Here is a 16,040-nt window from a genome sequence, read left to right on the forward strand (position 1 = left end):
CTATATTTCATCACAAAGTGAGATTTCTTTTAAATATGCTAAAATCAAGTGGTTAGAAACTGTTCTAAAATGTTCAGATGAGGTATGAACATTATGATAAAAGCATTGCTTGTAAAAGTGTTAAATCAACACATTCAAGAAATGTGCTCCATGGTAATTGCAATAGATACAAAAAGGTGGATCTTCACCCGTCAATAAAAAATAATGTCTGCAATAACCATGGCCAAAGCGACACCGTTGTAATACAACAAATCGCGATATAGACCAGAATGGGTGTGGCCGCCAATCAAAAGCTCGATCAAACTATTGGTGTCCAACTTTGCTGCCAATGATCATTCACATATTCCCCGATGGAAGGTTTTAGATCGGAATACAGCAAGAGTGTGGTTGAAGTTGAGTTATTGAGAGCGGCTATTCCTGAGCATCTGCTTTTCACGACTGGGTGACCAACAAAACGTGATTTTTTTTAAACTAGCTGAAAAAGGATTCACGTTTTGTTGGTTACCCGTTTGTGTTGGTATCAGTGGCAAAAGCCGATTTTCGATTGCCTATAAACAGTATATACTATCAGAAAATATGATAAAACTGCTGTTAGAAGACGTGTCGGGTTGTGTCGGTTACATCTTATAAGCATCTACTGCTATGCCTTGTATAACATTCTCAACGGCAAATGGATTGAGCTTTCGAGGAGTACTATCCAAAGAAGAAATGACCAAAAATAGGCGTCAGTTTTCAAAAGTGACAGGAGGCGATTGCAGACTATCGTCCTCAGTACCAAACTAATCACCTTATGCATGGCAACGTTGGTTGTGTTCATGAGATACACTTCACTGCCAGAAACATTGTCAATGTTTACAATCTTATGTTTTATATACTATAAAGGCCCAATTGGTTTATTTGTTACCGCCTTAGAGGTAACTAAAAAGCCGAGGGAATTTAACATTAATATACATAAGCAATAAAAAATCAACGGGGCGGTCCCTCCATTTGTACCTAGTCACTCAAACACAGTTGTATTTGAAAGGCTTGAATTAAACTTGCTAGGAGTTATAACTTGCCTTAGCCTAGACTCTCTTTAAGTTAAATTCCAAACAATAGTTCCCTTACAGCGATTTTGCTCGAACCAAGAAATCAAAACAAAGCCAGAAACACCACACAGTTTGCTTCACCAAGCTGTAGAAAGATATCCAGATGTTTAATTTCCATTGATACTTGTAGGATAACTCTATCGTGGTTAGCGATCTCTATCATCAAGAACGACTTGTCCTGGCGTGTCAGATCCGTCCTGACCACCTCCGTGGTCTAGTGGTAGAGCGTCCGCCCGGAGAGCGGAAGGTCCAGGGTTCGATCCCCGACCGCGTCAAACCAAAAGACGTTACCCTGTCTGGCGCTCGGCATAAAGCGGCTAAAACAAGGACTGGTCGGCTCAGAGTCAGTATACTGTGTTTGAGAGGGGTATTCATGTTAAACTGCGGCATGGTATCTCAGTGAGCTAGCACTATAAATCGGCATTATAGAGCGGCAGCCCAGAGCACTTTGGTCAAACGAACAAGGTACCAATATCCGAACACAGGAACATTTACTGTGTAACCCAACATATTCATATGAATGTCTGCCAGGGAGCCCCTGCTGCGTGTGGCCCCTGGCCCCCCCAAAAGAAGGGGCCATTCAAGGGCTGGATCAAACATTGGAGGTACCACATGAAAGTAAGTGTAAATGAACTGTTACATCTCACAGAGTACAGAATGGGCCACGCCAGACAAATCTTCCTCTGCAAAAGGCCTGCCAGACACCCCCAAAGAGGGTCCCAAAATTTGGGCTGGGTTAAACATTGGAGGTACCACATGAAATCAACATAAAATGAACTATTTCACTCTACTAAGAATAAAAACCCCATTGCCAGACAAATCGTCTGCTGCATAAGGCCCGCCAGACACCCCCAAATGTTGACCCTTAATGCACTCAGTGGACACTCTGGTAAAATTTGACCAGAGTATACATTCAAAGTACCAGATGAAAGTAAGTTTAGATCAACAGGTACATGTTACTGAGTACAACACGGCCCACACCTGACAAATTGTCCTCTGCATAAGGTCCGCCAGACCCCCCAGAGAGGGTCCCAAAATTTGGGCTGGGTTAAACATTGGAGGTACCACATGAAACCAACATAAAATGAACAATTGCACTCTACTTATTGCACAATACCCATTGCCAGACAAATCATCTTCTGCATAAGGCCCGCCAGACACCCACAAAAAGTTGACCCTTCAGGTATCGATTGTACCACATTAAGGTGCTTTGAATGAACAGGTTCATATCACAGCGTACAGAATGGGCCACACCAGATAAATCTTCCTCTGCATAAGGCTTAAACATTGGAGGTATCACATGGAACCAACATAAAATGAACTATTACACTCTACGTATTACAAAATACCCATTGCCAGACATATTCTCTACTGCATAAGGCCCGCTAGACAGACCCTCACCCCACCCCACACAGTTGACCCTCTGTAATCCCAGTGTGCATAATGAAACATTGGACATCAGCTCTGAGAGTCAACAGATGGTCAAATTTATGTTTTGTTCTTAAAGATGGAAGGATTTTATTGAGATTAAAATCACGTATTTATAAAATCAGGTCTCTGAATACTAGTATTGATATCATAGATTAGGCCTATCGTTGAAATGTAATAAAAAAAAAAGGCATGAATCTGATTCTTGTGAATATATATCTGATCAGCTATGACATGATGAAGTCCTCAAAGCCTGCTATAGCCTGATAGCTTGGCTATGGATTCCTACAAACCCAAACATGCTTAGGTAGTCCTCAAAGCCTGCTATAAGAATGGTAAATGACAGTCCCTAATACCATTTGGAAATCTTTTGGTGATAATTGTGTTTAAAAACCTATAATCTCCGTTTATTTAGCAAGTTTTATCATCTAAAAAGCTGAATTCCGGCCAAATATTTCCATATTTATGGTCGGTCCCGAAAAATCTATCGTATCGAGAAACCTAACAAAATCGTGGCACAGACCTGTGTGAAAATATCAAGTTTGTCAGGTCACGGAAAGAGATGAACAGGGTTTGGTGACACGAAAAGATGAATGTTCTATTCTTGATGTATTTTCGTCCTGATCTTCACAACTTTTCTCGGAGTGTCACGGTTGGATACAAAAATATTTTTCTGTTCAAAAGAGAAGGGCCGTTACTGATATTCACCTCGTCAAAACTATCGCACCACCAAATGTGAAATGTAATTACCCATCATGTTTTATGATTTTGTTCTTGTTGTTAAATGTAAATGTATGTTCATAATGTGACATGGTTTTGATTTCAATACTCAAATATCTGTTATGAAACCTCCACTATATATCTAAATGTTCACAAGGCCTTACGTCTCAGATTTGCCATCTATCTGTTTGGATAAACGTCTTACACTAGACAGAGAGTCATGATATTGGCGCGTGAGCTGTGCCACGGTTAAATGTGTTTAGTTTAGACTTCTATCCCAGGATGACCTAGTGTTCATATGTGTGTGTGTGTGTATATATATATATATATATATATATATATATATATATATATATATATCTGTTTTTGAATACCCTCAATAAAGAAGGGAAAGCCATACACAATAAATTTAGGTTGCATTAACCTGATCCATTCAGGGTGTTTTCCATAACACAAAATTCTAAACAAGCAATTGTTGATCTGTCACGATTGACTGAATTGTGTATAAATTCCCATATCATTGTTACCATAGAGCTGTGTTTTCAAGCAAATGTGAATTCTTTTGTTAAAAGAAAAGCCGTTTCCAAACCACACCTAGCCTTTTCTTTTCTGCCAACCTCTGAATGCAAATATGAAATCTTAATAATAGTGCTACTGACGTTATAATCACAATATAACTTGAAGCATTTATCAAATCATAAAACACTTTGAACTGAATAAACATGATCATACATGAAAGTCGTGAGAAACCTTCCTTTGACACACCCTGGTTTGTCTTGGCATTGTAATTATCTTAATGGCATGATTTCCCACTTGAACTAGAATTAACATGATCATACTTGCAGGTCATGAGAACCTGTTTCTTGGACCCCCCTGGTTTGTATTGCAATTGTTATAATCTGAAGGCCCGACCCCCCAGTGTGGTACCTCCAATGTTTAACCCAGCCCAAATTTTGGGACCCTCTCTGGGGGGTCTGGCGGACCTTATGCAGAGGACAATTTGTCAGGTATGGGCCGTGTTGTACTCAGTAACATGTACCTGTTGTTCTAAACTTACTTTCATCTGGTACTTTGAATGTATACTCTGGTCAAATTTTACCAGAGTGTCCACTGAGTGCATTAAGGGTCAACATTTGGGGGTGTCTGGCGGGCCTTATGCAGCAGACGATTTGTCTGGCAATGGGGTTTTTATTCTTAGTAGAGTGAAATAGTTCATTTTATGTTGATTTCATGTGGTACCTCCAATGTTTAACCCAGCCCAAATTTTGGGACCCTCTTTGGGGGTGTCTGGCAGGCCTTTTGCAGAGGAAGATTTGTCTGGCGTGGCCCATTCTGTACTCTGTGAGATGTAACAGTTCATTTACACTTACTTTCATGTGGTACCTCCAATGTTTGATCCAGCCCTTGAATGGCCCCTTCTTTTGCGGGGCCAGGGGCCATAGACAGCAGGGGCTCCCCGGCAGACATCTATATATGAATATGTTGGGTTACACAGTAAATGTTCCTGTGTTCGGATATTGGTACCTTGTTCGTTTGACCAAAGTGCTCTGGGCTGCCGCTCTATTAGTCCGGACTAGTACAAGCAGCCACACAAACACACACACGTACATGCACGTCGCTATATAAGTGCAATAATCTTGGACGCGACGTTAAACCCCATTTCACCTCACCTCACCTCACCTCACCTCAGATCCTTTCTGACAGGTGGCATGGCTGACATCTCAACGCTGACACTCACGAGCTCCTTACAGCGATAGTCCGTTCGCGGAGCTCTCTTTACTATCGCTGCCACCAATCAATACTCCCCACTGTGATAGGTGGCCCCAACCATGCTTGGAGTTGAACTCGCAACTGAATGACCGTTATGTTTACAAACAAGTGACGACTGTCGTGACGCCGAATACACTTACCGCTGAATTACTTTCCTTGTTTGTCAATTTGAATTTCTATTTCAATAAAACTATTATCTTTAATTGATATAGTAAGAATGTATGAGAGAAGTTGGAAGATTTTCCGTTAGTCTGCAATCTCGAACCAATCTGATTATTAAAACAACAAAGAAAAATCATCTGGAAAACATGGTCAGTCATAAACCTTTTCAAAATGAAATATGATGGCATTCCCAAAGACATAAACAAAAGTATAAACGTAACAACATATGGGGTTAGAGGGCACATTTCAAGATTCTTGTAATGGCCGCGCTCACACTGGTGGCAGCGATGTTACCGAGAATGTAACGAAGATGTCACGCGCTGGGAAGGAGCTTGTGACACTCATTGTTTATGTATAAAAATTATGTATAATTATTATTCATTGTTTCCTTCACGCGTATTAGTTTTTAAGATAATGGGATACGAACCTACAGTTCCTGTTTTGGCTAGCGGATTCTTCTGGACATTCATGTCCAAATGTTGTTTAAATTAACTGTTGAACCTGGTGGTATCTTATGGTCTTGTTGTCCATTTACGTGTGGTACCGTATTAAAATGTAAATATACGCTAAATAAAAAAAAATATGAATTTTAATTTAAACCCAATGAAATCGGTATGCAAAATTCTGGCTCGGAAGAATCTCAACCTACAAAGATTGCCTCCGTGGTCTAGTGGATACAGCGTCTGCCCGGAGAGCGGAAGGTCGGTGGTTTCATCCCTTGGTCTCGTCATACCAACTGCGTTTAAAGAGGTTCTTGTTGTAACCCTGGCTTGGTATCTCGGTGTGCTAGCACTATAATACCAGCTTCAGTCCAGATTAATTCGAGCACAGACGTGCATGTACGTTACAGTAAACTACGGTAATAACGAACTCAAAGGGACCGCTAATTATAGTTCGTTATAACCGTAGTTCGTTGTATACATATATACAACAAATATACAGCAAATGGCCGGGACCAAAAAATAAGTTTGTTATATCTGTCAGTTCGTTATAAGCGTGTTCGTTATAAACGTATTTTACTGTACTATATAAGTGAAATAATCTTAACGCCATTCTAATTCACCTCAATTGAAAAAAAACTATTTCATTTGGCCATTTTTTGGCCATATATAAATTAATCCTTTTTTCAGGAGAGTTGACAGCAGTGACACTTTAACTGATTATTTCTTTCTCTTTTGAGGCTATATAATGGCCGCATATGTCGACAACACCGACTCCCAACATGAAGACTGCCTGCCTCGTGCTGTTTGCCGCGTTGTACCTGGGAACCGCCCTCGTGGGTGAGTGAAGGATTTCGATTCAATTAGCAGCTGTATATTAGGTCAAGTTATTTCAGCCTAAAGTACAAGACTGTATTAGCCTTCAAATATAGCCTTTTTTCTTCATTTATACCAGTAGTTCATGATTGGTAGTTGTATATTTTCAAACCGAAACTATTCCCCTTCTCGAGGTTTTTGTATCAATCCTGTAGCTAACACAAAGAACGCAAAGGATACAAAAGTGATTTGATATAAACAAATATATGTTTCTGGAATTGGGCCTCTGACAAGCGTACCTCACATATAGGTACAGTAAACTACGGTTATAACGAACCCAAAGGGACCACTGAGTTTAGTTCGTTATAACCGTAGTTCGTTATAAGCATATATACAGCATAACTACAGCAAATTTTAGGGACAAAAAAGTAAGTTCGTTATATCCGTCAGTTCGTTATAAGCGTGTTCGTTATAACCGTAGTTTACTGTATATCATTGCATGCTGGTGGTCTATCTCGTATTTAAACATACATGTATATATGTACATAAAAGCGACAAAACCCTTTCCATATTCCAAGGAATTCTCTGCCAAAACAGTGTCGATTGTACGATTCTGACTATATAATAAGCAACTGTTTGTGAATCTCTATCAATAGTGATTATACCAGATGTTCGCGAATAGGTGATCGTATCCTGCCACACCGGTGGCACCCGTCACAAACACATGCAAACGCAAGTCAATTGTTCACCTGAAAAAACCCACTGGAACATATGGTACAAGTCATAATAGGGAATTGCATCGGACATCAATTTTGTCACTGATGCATCAAATTTGGAAATGTCTTCCACATGTTTACAATAAAACGCTTTGAAGTTTTATATCACCGCATGTTTGTTGCATACGACTCTACGCACGTTGACACAGTGATTGTTGTTGCTGCAGCTGGATAATCTCTTCTGATTGTAATACTGATTCGTGAGAGTAGGGTCTTGAATGTGTCGCTTGCATTTTGTTATGACAGAGATACCAATATGAATGCCTTGTAGGGCGGTCGGGTAGCCTTATGGTTAAAGCGTTCGCTCGTCACGCCGAAGACCCGGGTTCGATTCCCCTCATTGGTACAATGTGTAAAGCCCATTTCTGGCGTCCCCCGCCGTGATATTGCTGGAATATTGTTTAAAGCGGCCTAAAACCAAACTCACTTACTTACTCACTCACTCGTGACCCTTGTGTATCCAACTCCACTACCCTACTTCTGACGTGAAGCCCCCACCCCCCCACCCCCACACCCCAACCATTCCCCACCCTTATATTGTCTGAATTAGACGCTGTTGTTACAGCCGATGTAGACGCATACGGAGGATGCTGCGGCGCCACATGTTTTGTGCACGGACAATGTGGCTGCTGCAGTTGTCCATACAACAGGCCTGCAATCTGTGACCGTTACCATGGGTGGCCATACAGATGCACCTGCCATAGACATCGTGGGTGATGTTGGTAAGCTACCTTTAAATCTTGTAATCTTTCTCTCGGAGATTATCCACTGAAACAGATTTCATTAAGCGACAAAGACAACATAGGAATCAGAAATAAATGAATGGATAACGGAAAATGACCAGTCACAACTTCAGACATGTAATTCTGGGTCGAAATAAGTCCCTCAGACCGATTCCTCACTAAAGATCGACTTACTAAAGATTCTAACGCACGACTGTATTACAACCGACAACTGTATTGTAACGGACGACTGTATTGTAACGGACAACTGTATTGTAACGGACGACTGTATTGTAACGGACAACTGTATTGTAACGGACGACTGTATTGCAACGGACGATTGTATTATAACGGGCGACTGTATTGTAACGGACGACTGCATTGCAACTGACGACTGTATTGTAGAGGACGACTGTATTGTAACGGACAACTGTATTGTAACGGACGACTGTATTGTAACGGACAACTGTATTGTAACGGACGACTGTATTGTAACCGACAACTGTATTGTAGAGGACGACTGTATTGTAACGGACGACTGTATTGTAACGGACGAATGTATTATAACGGACGACTGTTTTGTAGAGGACGAATGTATTATAACGGACGACTGTATTGTAACGGACGATTGTATTATAACGGGCGACTGTATTGTAACGGACGACTGTATTGTAACGGAAGACTGCATTGCAACTGACGACTGTATTGTAACCGACAACTGTATTGTAGAGGACGACTGTATTGTAACGGACGACTGTATTGTAACGGACTGTATGATAACGGACGACTGTGTTATAACGGACGACTGTATTGTAGAGGACGACTGTATTGTAACGAACGACTGTATTGTAGAGGACGACTGTATTATAACTGACGCCTGTATTGTAGAGGACGACTGTATTGTTGAGAACGACTGTATTATAACGGACGGCTGTATTGTAACGGACGACTGTATTGTAGAGGGCGACTGTATTGTAACGGACGATTGTATTATAACGGACGCCTGTATTGTAACGGACGACTGTATTGTAGAGGGAGACTGTATTGTAACGGATAACTGTATTGTAGAGGACGACTGTATTGTAACGGACGCCTGTATTGTAACTGACAACTGTATTGTAACGGACGACTGTATTGCAACGGACGATTGTATTATAACGGGCGACTGTATTGTAACGGACGACTGCATTGCAACTGACGACTGTATTGTAGAGGACGACTGTATTGTAACGGACAACTGTATTGTAACGGACGACTGTATTGTAACGGACAACTGTATTGTAACGGACGACTGTATTGTAACCGACAACTGTATTGTAACGGACGACTGTATTGTAACGGACGACTGTATTGTAACGGACGAATGTATTATAACGGACGACTGTTTTGTAGAGGACGAATGTATTATAACGGACGACTGTATTGTAACGGACGATTGTATTATAACGGGCGACTGTATTGTAGAGGACGACTGTATTGTAGAGGACGACTGTATTGTTGAGGACGACTGTATTGTAGAGGACGACTGTATTATAACGGACGACTGTATTGTAACGGATGACTGTATTGTAGAGGACGACTGTATTGTAACGGACGACTGTATTGCAGAGGACGACTGTATTGTAAAGGACGACTGTATTGTAATGGACGACTGTATTGTAGAGGACGACTGTATTATAACGGACGACTGTATTATAACGGACGACTGTATTATAACGGACGACTGTATTGTAGAGGACGACTGTATTGTAACGGACGACTGTATTGTTGAGGACGACTGTATTGTAGAGGACGACTGTATTATAACGGACGACTGTATTGTAACGGATGACTGTATTGTAGAGGGCGACTGTATTGTAAATGACGCCTGTATTGTAGAGGACGACTGTATTGTAGAGGACGACTGCATTATAACGGACGACTGTATTGTAGAGGACGACTGTATTGTAATGGACGACTGTATTGTTGAGGACGACTGTATTATAACGGACGACTGTATTGTAGAGGACGACTGTATTGTAATGGACGACTGTATTGTTGAGGACGACTGTGTTATAACGGACGACTGTATTGTAACGGACGACTGTATTAAAACGGACTACTGTATTATAACGGACCACTGTATGATGGACGACTGTCACAAAACTGATTATATTCAATGTTTGCGGAATCGAAGGACAAGGTCGAATGACGTCACGCGACTCACAGTGACGAATTCCTTTGTTAATGACACGTTTCTAGGCCAGTGTCACGCTGATATCTGTTGTGTCCTTCGTGTTGATAACAACTGCCATACGTTGCTGTTTGATTGGGTTGGTTCAGGGATATTAACATGATGAGGACAAATTATCTCCACTTTAGCTACAACAATGGCCCCCTTCGTCGGGCAGATTATGTGGGACGTTCTTCATAATATCAATCACTGTGCTGTGTTGTCCAGACTCGTGTACAGGTCGCCGGGAAACAGATGATTACTGAGTTGGTTGCAGACATACATTTTATTTGCTCTGTTACAATGAAACGTTGTTTATGTTTCAGGGACACTGGCCTACCAACTTTAGAGCAACTTCTGATGGCTTTTTGTAACATGTGAACATGCCTTTGTCCAAATAAACGATCTTAATCAGAATATAGTTTGCTATTCTGCTCAAATCAGGCGAATACAATACAACAGATTAGTGGCAAGATTGGTGTACTGGATTCCAAAGCCACATACAAATCTATACAAAGAGAGAGATATTGATGGGTACAGCTAATTTACCACCCAATCACTGTCAGGGGATGAACCATAATTCTCAGTACAACCAAGGAAGGATTTTCTTTATGGTCACAGAAAGTATTTGAGACAAATGGAGTTAATTCCAAAAGGATTTGCTTGGAGTTTTGCAATCTCAGAAACGAGTGAGTGAGTTGTGTTTATCGCCGCTTTTTATCAGGTTATCCGGTCATCAGTATTCCGGCGTGTCAGCTTAATGTGGGAGGAAAGCCCGAAGTGATGCAGGTCTTAGAGCTTTACCACTTCGGGAAAACCCACGAGTACAGGTATGGTGCTGACAAACCTAGAAACATAATCGGGGCGAACCGGGTTTCGTACCCACAATCATAGGTTTCTGGCGTGCCCAAGGGACGGAACTCTGCATTAGACGTCTTGGCCACCCTTGCTCCTTGAGACAACAACCCATTTGATGTTTCAACTGTGTACACCATTATCCCACACGATAGTTCACTCCATTAGACACATGTCACTAATCGTGGTCACCACAGATATAGCTTCGTGTCTCTCTTTATAGGTTCGAGACAATTTGTCGCACATTCCATCTAAAGCGTACTGAGTTATACGAGGGCCGGGCATTTGAGCTAAAAAAAATTTTAATTGTTGTAATGCGTGACACATAAATACACTCTTTTTCTTCTTCTTTTCTTCTTTGATGTTGAAATACCCAATTCCCTTTCACTGATTATTCACCTGAACTAGAAATAAAAGATCTCTGCATAAAGATTTAGAGAGACAAAAACTATTCATAAGACTCCCAATCTTCCCGAGGCAAGAGAGTTAATTGACTATAAAAGTCCAGTTTCCACCCTTGCCGAACTAGGCTGGGATTCTGGAGTTGCATTTCGGCTGGACTAACGAGTCTATGCATAGTCCAATCAAAATCGCGCAACGAAATCGCAATCGGGTTCGTAAACTGTCATGCAGAGTTCGGTCGATTGCATGATTGGCCAAGCATGTGCATCGCCAGCTCGTTGTCAACAGATATTTTCCAAATCTTTTTATGTTATCAGTCAAGGTGCTCGCGTGATTTGATGTACCTCGCGGAGTAAGAACCGTTTCATCACAAAATAGAACTTGATGGTCGATCAGATCCTCTTGACGCCACAATTTTGTTTGAAGCAAATGCATGTGATACGAGAGTTGGAATCTCATTGGTCCATATGGGAGAGGCATAGAATGGACATTACTTGTAATAGCCACTGTTGGCGCTACGATCGAGCCCAGGAATTCCAGGCTAGTTCGGCAAGGGTGGAAACTGGACTTGTAAAGTCAGTTAACGCTCTTGCCTCGGTAAGATGAAGACTACCTGACACTAGGGATGACTTCAGCTCTCCATTGGTTCAATAGTTGAGCAATAATCCAGGAATAATCCAGCAGCTCCAGCCTTTGGTGTTTCTATTTCACGCTTGAACGTTTTCGACGTATACACTGTATCTGCTTCTTTGAGTATATACCCAGAGTGCCCAAGTGAATGAATATTTCAGTGACCGTTTGTCAAATGTTTAATTTAGAAAAATAAGAAATGAAATACGTTTCGCTTATTGTTGGTGAAATTTCTACCATGCATTTATGTGATAGAACGGTTAAACGTGACCGTCACTTTCCTTTTTGCATACACTTAATTTGAAAATGAACATATTTATATAACACATCAAATTGCTTATGCTTTCTCCGCAATACCATATATCAGGACTTATCATATGAATCACCCAACATGGTACAACATGGCAATCGAGCATGCCAATGAGCGTGTTATGACACTTGTTCAGTAGTTGTTCAAGGCCTCAGTAAAGCTTTCAAAAAGTTTAATGGTTTACATGTGAAGGAAAATTGCAAATTTGTCGCACCATCGAGCAAAATTATGTCTGATGCAATTCACTATTTTGACTTCAACCATGTGTTCCCGTGTTATTTTTTCATGCAAACAGTTTACTATGTATTTGTATGTGATGAGTGCCACTGGTGGATGTGCTCACTCCCGGTACCATCACTATTTGATAATGATTCATAAAAACATGCCCATGATATAGTTAGAATATTACAGTGGACTCTGCTTTGAGCAACTATCTCTTATGCTTAATAGACATGTTGAGGACATTTTCAAATTAAACGCATCAGCGATCGAAACGTTGTCCAATGCTTTTCCTTATTCTGACTTGTACCATATGTTCCGTGTGTTTTTTTCAGTTAAACAATTGCCATCGGCTGGACAGAGTAGGCTCACCTTATCAAGAATACCTTCTATCATCCCTATTTCATAATGAATAATAAAAACATGCCTATGATATAGTCCGTATTGTACAATGTGTTACGTGGTATGCAGTCTTGTCATAAGAGTTGTTTCCCTTTGCATATGTCTGCCATGCAAATTGTAATTAACGCTGAAGTTTTAACCTGAGTTGTCTATGACTATCCAGACATGTGTACAACACACACAGCACGTAACACGATGTACTCTGCTTTTTAGCACAGGTTTCGTTTTTAATATGGAAAAAACTTTGTCACTTTTACTTCAATTATATTGATTGCAACAATCATAATATGTTTATCAAACCTGGCGCGTGTTATTGCCCCCTCCTGTATGTTTATAATTCGATATTTCGGGTTTGAACGTTTTCGCCATATACACTGCATCTGTTTCTTTGAGTATATACCCAGCATGCCGAAGTGAATGAATATTTCAGTGACCGTTAGTCAAATGTTTAATTAGGAAAAATAAGAAATGAAATACGTTTCGCTTATTGTTGGTGAAATTTCTACCATGCATTTATGTGATAGAACGGTTCAACGTGACCGTCACTTTCCTTTTTGCATACACTTAATTTGAAAATGAACATATTTATATAACTTCTCAAATTGCTTATGCTTTCTCCGCAATACCATATATCAGGACTTTTTCAAATTTATGCAACACTGTTTGTCAATATCAATATTAACTTTTCAATATAATTTTATCTTTAGAAGCGATAGGACATAATGGTTTTATCTGGTCAACAAATGGTCTATTTCCTTACTTAGATTATCTGGGGACAATAATTGTACTATTTCAATAATGTGAAATTGGGTGAATGGCAGCCATAGCTTATATTCTACACTTGTCTTGGAACAATCCGTAGGGGTGTCCACCATCTGATACCAAGATACAAAAAAGGTAAAGATCCGGTGAACTTGACCTTGACACTGTGTCCTCCAAAGCATCCACTGCCGGATACGTGTTTGCTGGCATTCGTGACCAACTCGTGCCATTCTGGGACAATGCGAATGGAGACGTGGTCCCTCTTCAAGGTTTCCATATTGCCGTAAAACACGAGAACTACTTCAACAAAAGCTCTTATCCTCCCTAAGTCTTATAGTAAGTGACGGGGGCAGTCGGGTAGCCTAATGGGTAAAGCGTTCGCTCGTCACGCCGAAGACCCGGGTTCGATTCCCGACATGGGTACAATGTGTGAAGCCCATTTCTGGTGTCCCTCACCGTGATATTGCTGGAATATTGCTAAAAGCGGCGTAAAACCATACTCACTCACTAGTAAGTGACATGTTCAATAACGAGAATGCGAGATCGCCAAAACGCGAGATTTGACCCAAATCTCGCGATCTCGCGATCTCGCGGTCTCGCATTCTCGTGTTTTTGGTACATAGCATGTTTTGTCTAAAGTCGACAAAGCGAGAATGCAACATTTGGACTTGATGTCTAGTTGGCTGAAAGAATATTCCAGTGAAGCCGTTTCCTGAATGAAAACAAACGCACGTGTACATTTGAATCACCCAACATGGTACTACAAGTCATCAATTTGTATGACACAATTCCACCTCCGTGGTGTCGTAGTAAAGCGTCTATACGGAGAGAGGAAGGTCGGCAGTTCGATCATGCCAAAAGATGGTACTTGTTGTCACCCTGCCTGGAGCTCGGCATTAAGGGACTAAAAAAAGTACTGCTCGGTTCGGAGTCATGGTATCTCAATGGGCTAGCACTATAAAAATCGGCATTAGTCTGGACTAGAACAAACAGCCACACACACACACTCACATGCACGTCGCCATATAAGTGCAGTAATCAGAACGCGACGTTAAATTCAATTTTACATCACTTCGCCTGTTATCCGTATACACAGCAGTGTAGAAATGACAATTTTACTTTTCCAAAGTTTTTTTACAAACGTCTGTTGCCAAAATTAAGTTAAATAATTGGAATGATATTGATTGAAGGTCCCATATCATAACGCGCATTTTGTTTGAGTTGCGCCGTTTCAACGTATAGCGGTCATCGAGTGAGTGAGTGAGTGAGTGAGTGAGTTGGGTTTAACGTTTAACAGTTTAAGTTAAATCGCGACGTGTCAGCTTAATGTGGGAGGAAAGCACGAAGTGATGCAGGTCTCAAACGTTCGGTGAAACTCACCAGCATTGGTATGGTGCTGACAAACCTAGAAACATAATCGGGGCGAACCGGGATTCGAACCCACAATCATAGGTTTCTGGCGTGCCCGATGGACGCAACTTTACACAACGACTGGGCCACCCATGAGATCTCTTGTAGGTTACTGAAAGATCAATCTCAAAATCAGATCTAAGTTCTCACTACCGCTAAACAAAGATCTGAGGACATCCCAGTAGGGGTCAATACGACCTTTCATCCGACCAATTAGAGCGTCGCTTACCAGATCATGAAAGTGACAGTCGGAGTGGGATTTCTAAACATGCATCCTCGAAAACTTTTACACGGGGTATTCCGAACGATAGTTACGGGGTTAACGACTGAATCCATACAATCTAGGCCATCTTTAAGCCATTCAAGATTGTTCTTTTGTTCAGGTTTCAAATTTTTAATCGAGAATTTGTCAAAATATATTTCGAAGCGTAGTCGCCAATTTGAAATTAGTGGCGTAAAGCACGAGTAAGCTGCCTTCTGATTGGCTAATGTCAACTTCTTGTCAGTCATTCCATTCATCGATCAAAGTTCGCGCAAGGTCGGTCTGACATGACCCGCAATGGGATGTACTCAGATCTTTGTTTAGCGGTAGCGAGAACTAAGATCTGATTTTAAGAGATGCACGTGTTGACAAATGCCCAGGGCCCATTTGCACAAAGCGATCTTAGCGCTAAGATGATCGTAACTCCCACGCTTTAACATAGGCTTACACTAGTCGTAGCGCTAAGATCGCTTTGTGCATGTGGGCCCTGGTGTCAACAAAGTCGTCTGTTGACTGATACCAGATTGTGGGAGCTTTGTATCCACCATGGTGTCCTGAGAGATACCATGGATGGGGTTCCTGGACAAGTATCCAATAACGGAAGGCCCGGAACCATTATTATTGTTTTATTGTTAACTCGATGCAGATCTGAGG

The 16,040-nt window shown here is 41.1% G+C and overlaps 1 long non-coding RNA gene across 2 annotated transcripts; it reads left to right on the forward strand.

Moving 5' to 3' along the window:
* Positions 1 to 4,226: 4,226 nt before the first annotated feature.
* LOC125380097 lies at positions 4,227 to 10,551 on the forward strand. Of its 2 annotated transcripts, XR_007221062.1 has the most exons (4): positions 4,227 to 4,243; positions 6,349 to 6,448; positions 7,766 to 7,922; positions 10,461 to 10,551. It is a non-coding gene; the product is annotated as an uncharacterized LOC125380097 (long non-coding RNA). The 2 variants fall into 2 exon arrangements; XR_007221061.1 differs by lacking the exon at positions 4,227 to 4,243 and having other exon boundaries at positions 6,332 to 6,448.
* Positions 10,552 to 16,040: the final 5,489 nt, after the last annotated feature.

The sequence above is a fragment of the Haliotis rufescens genome, unplaced genomic scaffold (genome assembly GCF_023055435.1).
Source record: "Haliotis rufescens isolate VD_foot unplaced genomic scaffold, xgHalRufe1.0.p SCAF_15, whole genome shotgun sequence".
Lineage (NCBI taxonomy): Eukaryota > Metazoa > Mollusca > Gastropoda > Lepetellida > Haliotidae > Haliotis > Haliotis rufescens.